We start from the raw sequence: 14,917 nt of genomic DNA, 5'->3' as shown, positions 1-14,917 counted from the left end.
CTTTGTTAGCAGCGTTTCCCCAGACATTGGAGAAATGAGAGTGGGTTCCAAAATAACCATGTAGAATTAGTCCACTGAGGAAGGCGCCATCGAGTCCCTATGAACAACTGCTGCCCTAAGCCCTGCCTTTGCCCTGCCCAGCACTGAGACTGGTCAAAAAAAGATGCAACCATGAGCAGAATAGAGGAGCTGAAGGCCCAAGAGGGAGAGTCATGTTCCCAGAGGCTATAGAAAGGGCAGAAATAGTCGGACTCATAGGTGGTAAGCTGAGCTTGGAGAAGGGACATCTTTCAACTTGTGACACAGGAAGGAGTACGACACATCAAGCGAACAAGTCCGAAGATGATATAAGGAAGGAACCAAGGGAAATCTTCTGTGATGATGACTTAGCTCCCAAGCAGAGGTCTGTGGCCACAAGAGGGTTCCACTGAGATGCAACCAATCCAGCGGGTTCTGCTAGATCAAGTTAAACATAGAGCTACATTATTTACTGGTTACTTGGTATTCTTCTCATTGACTATTTCCTCCTACTAATTGTTGTGGTATAATTTGGGAAGAGCCTTAATTCTTTTGTTTGGTCAGTTGGTTTTATTTTTGTTGATCTTTCTTTCCTTCCTTCCTTCTTTCTTTCTTTCTTTTTTCTTTTTTTTTTTTTTTTGGAGCTGGGGACCGAACCCAGGGCCTTGCGCTTGCTAGGCAAACGCTCTACCACTGAGCTAAATCCCCAGCCCCTCTTTCTTTTTTTTTTTTTTTTGAAAGAGGGTTTCTCTGTGTAGCCCTGGCTGGGCCTGGAGCTCCCTCTGTAGACCAGGCTTGCCTTGAGATCAGACATCTACCTGCCTCTGCCTCTCAAGTGCTGGGATTAAATGTGTGTGTGTGTTACCACACCCAGTTAAGAGCCTTAATTCTTGAATCCAGGTCAAAGGCTGAACTGTCAGCTACATGTCCCACCCCCAGAACCTCACAGTGAGCCAGAGAGGAGGGAAACTGTTGGTTTTGTTAAAATGGGGTAGTGCCAGGCTTCAGGCTCCCCAAATTTGTTCAAACATTCTCTCTACCAAATCAAGTGGCCTTCCCCATGTCCCCACAGATGGGCAGTGGTGGATCAAGGTCTAGGTCTGTGGAGACAAGGGCAGGCTATGCCAAAAGCAGAGTAGATGGTAAGTGTTTCTGCCTCACCATCCTTCTTGGTGCTACCAATCCTTCTTCCCATCCTCCGGGACCTTCAAGCTGCCTCCACCTGAGATGCCCTGTAAAGGTCCAGTGGGCTGAGAGGGAGAGCAACCAACAGTGTTGCAGCATGACAGACAGACAAGATGGAAACCCCAGACCTCAACTTGCTACAAACACAGTGCCCTTATATCCACAGAAACAGAGAGAAGGTAAGTGTCATAGATACAGGCCTTCCTTTGGGAGACTCGATGCACCTGACATTCTCTGTATTTCTATACAGAGACCCAACCAAATCCCCTTCTACCAAGCACTCCCCACCGTCATTTTCCCAGTCCTGGCCCCAGTCCTCGGTTCACTGAAGAGATCAAACCAACTCCAGTTTCATCCTTCTCTGTCTGAGTCACATGGCCCTTTAAGCTACTTGTAGACTATTTAATTAATAATGATAAATATCTCTTTATCTTGTAACTCTCAGCAGTGGTTCATTTTTAGTCTCCATCCTGAATTGTCATCTTGGGGTTTTAGAAAATAAGTTTGAAAAGAATAGTGCTAGAAACAGGCCTCTGTCTCCATCCCTCAAGGAGACTTGATTGCTTCTGTGGAGAAAAAGATGTATTAAAATGACAAGAGAACACACTTGACTTTGCCCCCTGATGGCCAGCCAGGCATCCTAGCAGAGCAGGCATGGGAAGAGAGTGATGCTTCTGTAGAAAGAACTGACCCCAGGGCGGCAAAACTGGAGAGGATCTTGCTTGAAATTACAAGGTCACTGACACCCACAAATAACACTCAAGCTGCTTCCTACTCTCTTCAAAAACTAATGTAGTTTTTCCTAAGCTTTGATGAAAAAGTTGTCTTCCTGGCAGCTAGATGTGTTGGATGGGCAAGACTTAGCCCTTATACCGGTGGTAAAAATGATACTCTTCTCCCTGGTTAAAGGAAGCTCTGTAGCTTGGACAATTTTTTGCCCTGTATTCTCATCTCCCTGGTAATGTAAGGCCTGAAGTGAGTCTTAACTACCAGGAGACCCCCGAAGTGAGGCACGAGAACAGAGTTCAATGCAAATGCAAGAGGTTTAATTTCCAGCGCGTCAGGGTTGACCTTCAATCAGCCCCTCATGGTGAGTGACTAGAAGGCGATCCCGAATGGCTATAACAAGCAGTTTTTATACTTTTAGGGGTACAGGTTACATCAGCAAGTTTACAGTTTAAACCTACATGACATGCCTTTGAGCTCTATCTGGGACAAGAAGGTCAGATGACTACCAGTCAGTACATTCTGTGGATTTTCAAGAATGTCCCTGCTCCTCCCAAAACTGTGGTGGTGAATGGAACTTGGCCTAGCCTTGACCCGAGGCAAGAAATTGGTACTTGGCCTAATCTTGACTTGAGGCGGTGGGTGTAAGGCTGGTGAATGCCCTTAGGGTCCTCATTACCTACCTACTTTCTACCATGCCAAGCCTCCTAATAGCTCTTATGCTTCAGTAAGAACTAGGGTCCTTCATTAGCCCTAAATGGAAGGCCGTTCTACCAACTAGTACAAGGTCTTCGCAGTGGTCTGAATAGGAATGTCCCTCACTGGACTCAAGTGTTTGAGTGCTTGGTTTTTAGGGAGTGGTGCTACTTGACAGGGATTAGGAGGTAAAGCCTTGTTGGAGGAAGTACGTCTCTGGGGTGAGCTTTGGGGCTTCAAATGCTCAGGCCAGGCCCAACGTCTCTCTTCCTGCTGCCTGCTGATCCAGATGTAGATATCTCAGTCACCCTCTCCTGCACCATGTCTGCTGCATGCCACCTTGCTTCCCGCCATGATGATAATGGACTGAACCTCTGCAACTGTAAGCCAGCCCCAATGAAATGTTCCCCTTTATAAGAGTTACCATGGTCATGGTGTCTCATCACAGCAATAGGTAAAGATATTCATGCATCCAAGCACTGAACAAGCTATGACAAAATGCCTGAGACTAGATAATTTATAAGTGAGCACTTTATTTGGTTCACAGATTTGGAAGCTACAAAATCCGTGATCAAGGCCTTCTTGCCGCCTGGTGACCTAGTGGAGGCACCGTGAATGTGCCCCATGCTTTGATAGCAAAGCCAATCCTAAGTGGGTTAATCTACTCACTCCCTGTGCAGCCTCCAAATTCCACTTTCATCTGGATTTGGAAGAGAGGGAGGGAAGGATAGAGGGGTAATCAGTAGGCAAATACCCATTGCAATTGCAGGAAAATTTATGTGTGGTAGGCTAAGAGGCAAAAATATGAGAAGTGGCATAGTGTTTGCATTATCTATAAGTATTGCCTCTCTAGATATTTAGATTGTGTGCCTGTGCACACGCGTGCACACGTGTGTGTGTGTGTGTGTGTGTGTGTGTGTGTGTGTGTGTAGGCCACAGATCAATAGCAGATGTTTTCCTCAACCACTCTTTATCATAGATTATGAGACAGAATCTCTCACTGAAACTGAAGTTCACTGACTAATAGCTGGCCAGCAAGTCTGAGAACATCTCCTCGGAGTTAGGATGACAGGGATCCTTGGCACACCCAGTTTCTTTACATGGGAAGTGGAATCCAAGCTCAGCTCTTCAGACTTATGCAAGAAGCACTCAATTGACTAGCCTGCCTCCCAACACCCCAAGATGTATTAAATGAAAAGAGAAAACAGTAGCCAATTAGTGGAGAAATTCAGCAGACACTGTTTTAAACACATGCGATCACATGTCGCCAGCTACAGCGCTTGGGAGAGCTGGTCCCATGCCTAAGCTGAGAAACACAGTAGAGCTGGCCCTGAGGTCATGAGAACAGGAGAGCAGGCTCTGCCCCTCCGTGGCTGCATTGGGTAAGTTAGCCAGGGCTAACTGGAGAGCCCGCTGTGGCAGTGTGGGCATGAGACAGCTGGCATGTGACTAACTCAACCACCTCCCACCCCAGGCCCACATCCAAAGCTTTGAGTTGTTCCGTCCCAACATCTGCCTCAGGAATGAACAGCTGAAGCACATCCAAGGCCCAGTCCTGAAGACCCCAAACTCCAAGTCATAGGACAACAACAGGATATCCCAGAGGAGTCCCTGTGAGGATCCGGTATTGATGGTGTAATCCAAACCAGAGGCTTCAAACCAGACCAATGAATGACTCGTTGAAATGGACATTTGCAAGTAAAGATGTATGGGACACAGTGTAACATGCTATGGCTTCCACAATGACATGGCTTTTTTATGTATTGTTTGTTTAATTTTTTATTTTTGTTTTTTATTTTCTTTGGGGGGGTAGTTGCAAGGTCAGAGGGTGGGTATGAAGAGACGGGATGCATTGGAAGACATGCAGTGAAACTCAAAGAACCAGTAAAAAAGTTTAAGATACAAAAGGTAGGTCAACAGCACTGCCTCTTGACTGAAGGACCAAAATGTCCCAGGACCTGGGTACTGTCTTGTCAGGAATGCACAGCCTTGATCTAACCACGAGACAATATCTGAAAGCCTAAACTGTGGGATATTCCTTAAAGTAATTGATGAGGCTCTTTAAAACTGTCAGAGTCACAGGACACAGAAGGCGGCCAACATATTAGCCAAGACTGTGAAAAGCAGAGAATATGGCAGTTAAATGAGACCTGGGACTTGGGGTCAAACTCTGGCCTTGAAAAAGTACCTTAATTGGAGGAAATTTTACTAAAAATAGTGTTACTTCAATGTTAGAGTACCCAGTTTCTGTAACTATCCTGCAGATAAATTGGAGAGTTAATATTAGGGGGTAGCCATAAAGAGCCTGCGTAAAACACCTGACAGATTTATTTTAATCTTTTCTGAAAGTCTAAAGTTGTTTTAAAATAAGAAGTAAGGGGCTGGGGATTTAGCTCAGTGGTAGAGCGCTTGCCTAGCAAGTGCAAGGCCCTGGGTTCTGTCCCCAGCTCCGAAAAAAAGATAAATAAATAAATAAATAAATAATAAATAAATAAATAAATAAATAAATAGTAAGATATAAATGTTGAGTATAATTTGGGTTTCTTAGTTGAGATGACTGCTAAATGTTACACAAACACTCCCTGTTGCACTAAGGTGGGGGCACTGAACTCTTATAACAGAAGGTCCAAGGCTACAGTGGCTTAAAGAATGAACTTTCTCTCCCACATATGATATCCTGAGCCAGATTGTCAGGGCAACTCTCTTACACACACACACACACACACACACACACACACACTCATAGATAGATAGATAGATAGATAGATAGATAGATAGATAGATAGATAGATAGAACTTTAAAAAAACAAATGTTTACATTTATTCCTAATTACATCCCCAATCTGGGAGATTTTTTTTAAAGCTGACCACTGCTGAACCCAATATAGTACGACGTCATTAATTAAAGCTCACATGTAGTTATGGAATTAGGGGAGAGAAAGAACGAGTCACCAACAAAGGCGCTCTTGTATTTCTGAGCTAGGGCACAAATGTCAACTCTCACTGAGGACACAGCCATGGGAACATCTGGGCTAAGGGAGGAGTTTGGATCCTCGGCTCAGATCCCTTTCCCAGATGAGGATTAAAATCCAACTTCTTGGCTATGTCTTTCCCTGACCCAGGGAATAAACGTGGATTTATCCCTTTGGTCTTCCATTCTCTCTCTGTTTCTAGACGCCTGGACATTCCCACGTTCTCATAAAGCCGGTTTCCCATTTAAGAGGAATCTTTGCTGGGTTGGGTCAGTAATTTCTGGGCATTTTCGGGAGGATGCGAGATCCTGTACTTTTACATCATTCTCAGAACATGTGTGTTCATCGGAACAGGAACGCTCATGCCACAGGCCTACACCCTCCAGTTCCCAAGTATGACAGCTGGGCCTTTACTCTTCTCTAGAGCACTCCACGACAAGGACTCAAATCCTTCTGGACAGACGCCTCATCAGCTAAAGGGCGCCGACTGCTCTTGCTGAGGACCTGGTTTCAGTGCCCGGCACCCACATGGCCGCTCACAGCCATCTGTAGCTCCAACTCCACAGGACCCAATGCCCTCTTCCTGACCTCTGCAGGCAACGCACACACGCAGTACGCATGCGCACAGGCAAACACTCATACATAAGATGAAAAATACAAATCTTAAAAAAACAAACCCACTGAATTGATCCATCTTCCGGAAGTACGCCTGCTCTGCTCTGGACTTGTTAATATGTTTATCACCTTTAACCGGCAAGATACACTTCGTGTGCCCCAAGGAGCCCTTTCGTCAAGCCTCTGTAACCCCACAAACCCTGGTGCTTACTTGTATGTTAGTTACTATAGCAAGTGTCCCTATCAAATGCCCAAGATCTAGAACCATTCTTTACTTTCTGGGTGTCTTAGTCAGGGTTTCTATTCCTGCACAAACATCGTGACCAAGAAGCAAGTTGGGGAAGAAAGAGTTTATTCAGCTCACACATCCATGCTGGTGTTCATCACCAAAGGAAGTCAGGACTGGAACTCAAGCAGGTCAGGAAGCAGGAGCTGATGCAGAGGCCATGGAGGGATGTTACTCACTGGCTTGCTCCCCCTGGCTTGCTCAGTTTACTGTCTTATAGAACCCAGAACCACCAGCCTAAGGACAGCACCACCCACAATGGGCGGGGCCCTCCCCCCTTGATCACTAATTGAGAAAATGCCTCACAGCTGGGTCTCCTGGAGGCATTTCCTCAAGGGAGGCTCCTTTCTCTGTGATAACTCCAGCTCGTGTCAAGTTGACACACAAAACCAGCCGGTACACTGGGTCTCCTTAATATCTAGCATAGACTCGCACTCCGCCACCCTGGCTGACCTACGACCTATAGACCAGGCTGGCCATGAACTCACAGAGATCTGCCTTCCTCTGCCTCCTTGGCGTTGGGCTGAAAGGTATGCACCTCCATGCCTGGTACTGTTGCTTTTTAAAAGTCTAGTAATCACCTCTTCACAGGACACAGGAAGACTTCCAGTTCCCCGAGGACCATCATTTATGGAAGGGGAGGAGTTCAGAACATCACCCCACCCCCTCACTGTCTGGTGACATGCAGGGGCTCAAACAGCAATGATGTTGTTGCTGTGCACTGTGTACCTTTGGATTTTTACAGTTGGCTTAATTTATACCTTTCGGGCATTATCGAGAATGTGTTTAATCCTGCTATTATTGGCTAACACCATCCTTTGTTTCTTCGCTTGTACCATTCCTCTCACACCCATACAACAGCTCAGCTCCAAGAAGGAAAAGGAGGCAGATGTCCTGGGTCTAGCATGACTCTGAGAGGCAAAGCCATCCCTGCCTCTCTCCTGCTGCATCCAAAGCCAAGGGCCTCGGAAAGTTTCCTGATTTGTGGAACCCTGGAGTAACTTCTGTTGAAATAGCACTTACCGGCTCTCTGGTTGGGAAGATTCGGGAGGGGCTGGTTATTTAGTGCAAGTGTGCAATTGTTTTTGTAGTCTGAGATATCGCATGGGAAATAGGAGCAGATGTTGCTCGAAAAAGTATTGAGATGGGCAGATGCAGAAGCACAGTGTGGAGAGAACCGACTCTCACTGGTTGGACCACTGCACACAGCTGTCGGTCTGTACCAAGTTCCACAGAGGAAAACCGCCCCATGGAAGGGACCATCCTCGATCTGCTGCCCCCACCTCCTGGAGCCAGAGAGGAGACATCATTCAACCCTCGTGTCCTTCCTCTGAAAAGGTTCAGAAAATACACACAGCCCCAGAAATTGCTTATATTTTACAAAATTCTTTATATTTTTATACAGAGTACAAACTACAATCAAGAGGCCAATGAACTCCACAAAGCAACAAGAGATTGACAACCCTGAGTAGCAGTGGACAGTGAAGTGTTGAGCACTGAGCTTATGATAAAAGACCTTGACAAAAGCCACTTGAGGAAGGAAAGGTTTGTCTTGCTCACTCTTCCGGTTACAGTCCACCATGGTAGGAGTCCACACGGCATTCACAGTCAACAAGTAGAGAGAGGCGCGTACCTGTCCTCAGCTCGCTTTCTCCTTTTTCGTGATTCAGGATCTCAGCCTAGGGAATGGTGCTGCCCACCTCAACTAACCTAGATAATCCTGCCCAGGCATGTCCAGAGGCATGTCCCTGGTCACTCTATCATCAAGTTGACAGCTGAGGTTAGGCGCCGGGGATGGGGGGAGAAGGTATTATTGACCCCTATGGCAACAACCATTACTAACTTTATCTCCCTGTGACTTGGGGTCCCGATATCCTGGGCACTTCTTCTTAGTGTTTCGACATCGGGCATCTGCTCTCAGAAACGGACGCTTGTAAGACCTGACATTCTGAGCTGCCCAAAGGGTCAGATTGTAAAATGACTCTCTGGTCTGAGGCTTTCTGTTAAAGGCAAAGACTCCCTTAAGAGTTTATCCAACTCATGTTGTTCTAGAGACTTTAACAGATAGTGTGAGCGTTCTGTCTAAGCTCCACGGTTACCTGGCAACAGCCGGGTATGCCTGACATCATAAAAGGAGCTGCTTGCTCCCTCTTCTCTCTATTGTTCACTCTTGCTCTCTTGCTCTCTTGCTCTTACCCTCTTCCCCCTTTGTCCCTTCTCTCCCCATTCCGCTCCCCCCTTCTCTCCACGTGCTCACGACTGGCCTCTCTACTTATTTCTCTCTCTCTCTCTCTCTCTCTCTCTCTCTCTCTCTGTGTGTGTGTGTGTGTGTGTGTGTGTGTGTGTCTATCTCTCTCTGCCCTACTACCCTCTTAACTCCCCTCCCCACGCCCTGAATAAACTCTATTCTATATATACCGTTGTGTAGCTGGTCCCTCAGGGGAAGGGATGTCTCAGCATGGGCCTACTGAGGCACCCCCTTCTCCCAGACCTCCACAGAACTTACCCCCCCTTATCTTTTTATCAACACAACATTGGTGACAAACCCCGGGACATGTCCTCTCTCTATCTTTTTATAAACACAACAGATAGTATAAAATCCTCCTTAAAAATATGGGTTAATACAGCCAGAGGGACCTCTGGTCTTTGTCTACACTCATGCGACAGTGTTTTCCTCCACATGGTCCCTCTGACCCCTGCCCACTCTCACACCTGGAAGATATGCCATTTTCTCATGCAGTAAACTCCATTTCTTATCCATCCACCCAACCCTGTGGGTGATGAGTCTGTCCGTTTTTTGCTTTGTTTTATTTTTCCCACAGGGATCACAAGGACCAGAGGAGTCGAGAGGGGAAGTTAGAACAAGATCCTAGGGAGACCTTTCTCCCTCTCTGACACTTCCATTTGTTTTGATCATGCAGAAGGTTCCTGCCTCTGCTCACACCCTTGGATCTCTCCACAGGGCAGTCCTGTAGGCTCTGGCTCACATGTGTGCAGAGGGAAGTGGAATGTAGACCTACATATGTCACAGTGGCTAAATGTCTCCTGTCACTGAGTTAACGTCACTAGGAATTGGAGACAGTTGCACAGATGATGACAGGGACCTTGTGAGTCAACACTTTGGTGGAAGAATGACTGAGTTTAATGACTCAAAGCCCATTCTGAGCTTTAAGGTAATCCAGAAGAGGTGGGAGGAATCTATGGTTTCTCTCTCTCTCTCTCTCTCTCTCTCTCTCTCTCTCTCTCTCTCTCTGTATGTGTGTGTGTGTCTCTCTGTCTCTCCATCTCTCTGTCTCTTTCTATCTCTCTGTCTCTTTCTATTTCTCTGTCTCTTTCTATCTCTCTGTCTCTTTCTATTTCTCTGTCTCAGTCTGTCTCTCTCTGTCTCTTCCTCCCTCCTTCTCCCCACCCCCAAGCCCCTTCCACCTCTGTGCCCAGCAGGGGACAATCCTGCTGCTGAGAGCTCTAATGGAGTCACCAGTGACTCATCCTACAATAGTGGAACAGTGCTGTTCTTGGAACCAGAACTTCTGTGTGTTCCGTGCCTCCTTCTGGGTTCGTATCCACACTGACGATTCCATGGGAGGCCCTTGGGTTTCAGGCCATCAGCTGATGAGGTTTAATCTTAACTCACTCTGATGTCCTAAAGAAATAACACAAGATGTCGTCTTGTAACATCACTGGAAGACATGACTAAAGCTTGCAAGTTCTTTTAACATGGCCAGTCATTAACTGTCTGTAGAGAACTGGAGAATACAAAGACACAGCAGAACCGAGAGTCTCGACTTGGCCGTGCTTCAGATCCTTACACACATGCTGTTCTCTCTGCCTGGCAAATGTTGCCTATCTTATCAACAAGTTACCTCCTCTAGGAACTTCCAAGCCTTTCCTCACTTTTTCTCCCTCAGAGTTTGTCTCAACTTGTGGTGTTGGCTTACTTTATATCTATTGTTACCTGTCTCTCTGCTGGGCTTCCCACAGGTGAGTACAGGGCGGCTTGGTTCCTTCTTGCTGAACTTCAGGCCCTTAGTTCAAAATCTGACCTCATAGTGGCCACTCAGATGAGATCTGGTATTAGTTGATGCTGACAGGAGCTTGAGATGAACTCTGAGGGGAGTATAGAATTTACAAGTCAGACCCAAAGAAAGGCACAATCCCTAGACAAGGTTCAGGAGACATCCAAAACTTAAAGGGGGGGAGGAGGGCCGGAAGCGGGGGAGGGGGGCCGGAGAGTTCTCATCCAAGTCACAAAGAGCCCAAGAAAACCAAGAAAGGATGGAGGGGCTTTTTATGCATCATGGCTTCAGGGGTTTTAGTTCATCAATACCAGGGAGAATGTGTCGGTTCACATAAGAAGAAAACAGCCGGGGAAGAATTCCCAGCTGTGATGGTGGGTCTGGCCTTTCTCCCTTCTATCACCTAGCCTATGAAGCAATGCTACTCACTTTCAACAGGCTCTTGCTCACTCGGTTAAATTTCCTCACAGACACGCCTGGAAGTGTACTTCTCTTCCCTCTTCGGTGGCTTCTCCATCTAATCAAGTTGACCTTCAAAGTTAACTGTCATGGAGGGAAAGGGGTGTGAGGGGGTCAGACCTAAGAAGACCTCAGAAGCAGGCCAGTTGGTAGAAGAGGAGGAGAAAAGAGTTAGCCACGGAGGGCTCTTGATAGACTCTTCAGAGAGTGACAGTGAAGGGTTAATTTGGCATCTTGGTTGAGCATGTGGAAACAGAGTAAGGAAGGAGATACCAGCATGGCCTGGGAAGAGAGAGGAGTCTCACGTCTGTTGGAGATCTCTATAGCAGACAGGCCTTGGAAAGGAAGCAGGCACACCACTGTGTGGGAGGAGGACTGAAGACATAGCATAAAGGATCAGGAAGAATGAGAAAGGGCTCTGGGGCTCTTCCCAAGCTCCTCTGGGACCCCCGCACTCTTCCGGGGTTCCTCCTCCGCTCCTGAGGCCAGATGTTGGGCTGAGTATCAGGCTGGCAGGGAAGCAGGCACCAACAAATATTCAAAATCAACTCCACACCCGTGCCCCACCCTTCCACCGGTCTGTGATCTCTCTTTCCTCGCTTGCAACATTAGTGCATTTAACAGGAGCATAGGAACCCTGGTCTTGACACTGACCTCCGAAGAAAGATACAAAAGTATCTTCCAATCAAAGGAAGGGAGACATCAAGTGAGAACTCTACCTGGCCCAGAATGAATGGAACATCTACAAGCCCCGCCCCTCTGACAAGCCCCGCCCTTCTGACAAGCCCCACTCTTTTGAAAGCCCCACCCTTCTGACGAGCCCCTCCCTTCTGACAAGCCCCCATTTTCTTTTATCATACAAAATATTAGGTTTCAGTTTGTTCTTTTCTTGGGTTGTTCTTCCCTCCTCCCCTGCTTTCTCCCTCCCAGCCTCAGTTTCTCCTTTCACATCCACACACCTTTTCCCACTTTCCGACTGACTCTCTACTTTCTAGGTCTGTACTCACACTCACATCTAGTTAGATTCCCCGGTACAAATGTTAAACGTTAGGCTACACGTAAGAGAGAATGTGTGTGTGTGTTGTTCTGAGTTTGCGTCTCCTTGCTTCACACGATACTTCGCAGATCATCCATTTTCCTGAAAGTTTCATGGCTTTCTGTTGTCTTCCTGTGTGTAACTGCACCACGATTTCATTATCCGTTTATCCGTTGACATCTAGATGGATCCCATTTCCCGGCCGTCTCACAGAGCGCATCAGAGAGCAGGGATGTGTAAGGGCCTGTGCTACGATGTAGAGTCCTTTGATAAGCCCGGGCCTTTTAGCTTTCACAAAGACGGATCTCTCAGACTCCGTTTTCTTCTGCCAGATGTAAATAAAATAGGCTGCATCAAGATAACTGGGGCCCAGGTCCCCACGTTCCCCAGAGAAGGACTGACAAGCCTGTCTCACGGTATAAAGTGCACACGCGCTAGCCCTGGTCTTGGGTTCTAATAAATAACAAGGTAGCCTCAGGCACTGTCGGGAGGAAGTTGGGCTTGGCACTTCTCTACCAAACTATAAATAAATCTGTTTCCTCTATCAATCTCTATAGTCTAACTTATTTTAAAGTGCAAGGAACCCATACAGCATGTGTCTAAGTGCCGGTCACAAGCAGACAGGAAGCCATAGGGGATTCAGTAGAGAGAGCAGAAGACTAGGGAAGGCAGAGAGAGGGGCTGCTTCAGTCTGGGTATCCCATCAGTAAGAATCACTGGGTATGTGCTGCTCTTCTATACGTAACAATCCACCCTAAAACCCAGTGGCTTAAAACAACTGTTACTTCCTCACAGTTTCTACAAGTCAGGAAGTAGGAACATACAGTACCCTGCTTCTGTCTTCCTCCAGGCTGTGGTTGAGGAGTCAGCCCTCATCAGAAGGGTCAGCTAGAGATGGGTCCACACCAAGTGCCATCACACTTTCTTGGAAGTCTCCTCAGAGGAACTCTCTGCTTCCTGACCTTCTCAGTCAGGGCCACCTGTGCTGGTGGGCGGGGCCTTCCTACATTAACAAGAAAATGCTCCCACACCTCCACAGAAAACAAGACAAAACATAAGTGTGTGTGTGTGTGTGTGTGTGTGTATGTATGGTATATATGATGTATATGATGTATATGGTATATATGGTATATATGTAGATGTCATATATGTGTGTATGTGTATATGGCATATATGATGTACATGATGTATATGATGTATATGATGTACATGATGTATATGTGGATATATGATGTATATGTGTATGTATATGATGTATATGTGATGTGTATATGTATATGATACATGCGTGGATGTATATGATATAGATGATGTATATGATGTACATGATGTATATAATGTATACGATGTATATGTGGATGTATATGATGTATATGTGTATATGTATATGATATATATGTGGGTGTATATGATGTACATGATGGACATGATGTATATAATGTATATGATGTATATGTGTATGTATATGATGTATATGTGTATATATATGATGTATTTGATGTATATGTGTATGTGTATATGTATATGATGTATATGTGGATGTATATGATGTATATGATGTATTTGATGTATACGTGGATGTGTATGATGTATGCATATGTGTATGCATATGCATATGTATATGTATAATCTCCAGCCCATGCACAAAGACTTCCCAAGTTGAACAGGGTCAACAGAGTCTCAAAGAAATGTATAACTTAGGGAGTGGAGACAAATTCATAAATAACTTGGTTGAAGCTGGAAAGCAGGAGAGATGGGAGTCAGAACTGCACAGCCTGAAGAGGCAGCTTCCTCCAGGAAGCTAGGGTGGTGCTCTGAAGGTTGATCTCTATGTTTACTCTTGTCATATTTCTGGCCTTCCTCAGGTCCCCGAGCATTTGATGTGGCTCTGGTTTGTCTCCAAGCCATGTCAGATAGTCAGATGCAGCAAACCCCATGGCTCTAGAGAGCTTTCTTGTACTCCTGTGGGGCCCTGTGTTCTATCTGGAGAAGGCAGGCTTCCCTAGGCCTCAGAACAGGGAACAGCAGACCAGCAGAGCGGCAACCCTGCCTTTGAAATACACTGAGTTTTCTCCAGGTCTTTAGCACTTAGAGACAAATGCCTTTGAGGAGGGGGCAGCACATTTTCCCAGTGGTCAAGCAATTCCTTCATTTGAGGGAAGCATTTGAAGGTATTCAAATCATTCTGGGATACATCTTTCCAAATCAAACCAGATGAGACTCAATAAAATCATGGCAATTTTTAAAGCCCAGAGGTCAACCACATCAGATACCTGAGCTCACATTCCACTCACAAATCTGGAAGGGAAGTTCTGGAAGCAAGACACCAACTGGGTGCCCAAGCTTTCTCCCTTTTTCTTCCCCTACACCCTCCAAAAACACACCCACCAAGGGACAAACTTCTCCTGAGAAAAAAGTGATCTGCTGCTGGGGTGAGGGGTGAGAGTATACAGGCCAGGAAGGAGGGAGGAACAAGCTGGAGGGGCTGCCATGGGACTGGAGCTCTCTAAGGTCCTTTTTCTACACGTGCTGATGGGAGGAACCGCAAGAAAAACCTGCAAGGAGCCAGAATCCCACTGATCAGCTCCTTTGTTATAATTCTGGACCCCCGGGCAACTACCTGATTCCAAGTGGCTTACAACCTTCTCAGTGAGACTATGTTATAGAAGAGAAAGAAAATCCAGACAGGAAAAGCTGAGAGCTGGCCCTGGGGATCAGACCTCTGTCTCCCCTTTTCTCTTAATACCCGGGACCCTGGTGCCCTCAAACCTGTCTCTAGGAAGGGAGCCATCCCTGTGGCTGAGTTCTGCCCCCACATGCCCCTGGTGTGTGCACTGTGAAACCTGTGCTTGAACAGGATAGACAGGACTCAGAAGTTTACATACGACGATCCGGAAAATATACCGGA

General features: G+C 46.4%; 1 long non-coding RNA gene across 2 annotated transcripts in view; it reads right to left on the bottom strand.

Moving 5' to 3' along the window:
• The window catches only part of LOC102548900 (uncharacterized), a 38,564-nt gene extending 26,863 nt beyond the window's left edge, over positions 1 to 11,701 (bottom strand). The window contains exons 1-3 of one of the 2 annotated variants that reach the window (XR_010056431.1): positions 11,628 to 11,693; positions 10,944 to 11,057; positions 10,454 to 10,605 (exon numbers count right to left, since the gene is read on the bottom strand). This is a non-coding gene — a long non-coding RNA (uncharacterized LOC102548900). Of the gene's footprint in view, positions 1 to 10,453; positions 10,606 to 10,943 lie in introns of both variants that reach the window. The other variant, XR_010056430.1, reaches the window with a different exon arrangement.
• Positions 11,702 to 14,917: the final 3,216 nt, after the last annotated feature.

This window comes from Rattus norvegicus, chromosome 12 (assembly GCF_036323735.1).
Source record: "Rattus norvegicus strain BN/NHsdMcwi chromosome 12, GRCr8, whole genome shotgun sequence".
Taxonomy (NCBI): domain Eukaryota; kingdom Metazoa; phylum Chordata; class Mammalia; order Rodentia; family Muridae; genus Rattus; species Rattus norvegicus.
Note: the sequence above shows the minus strand (reverse complement) of the source record. Positions and strands in the feature narration are given on the sequence as shown.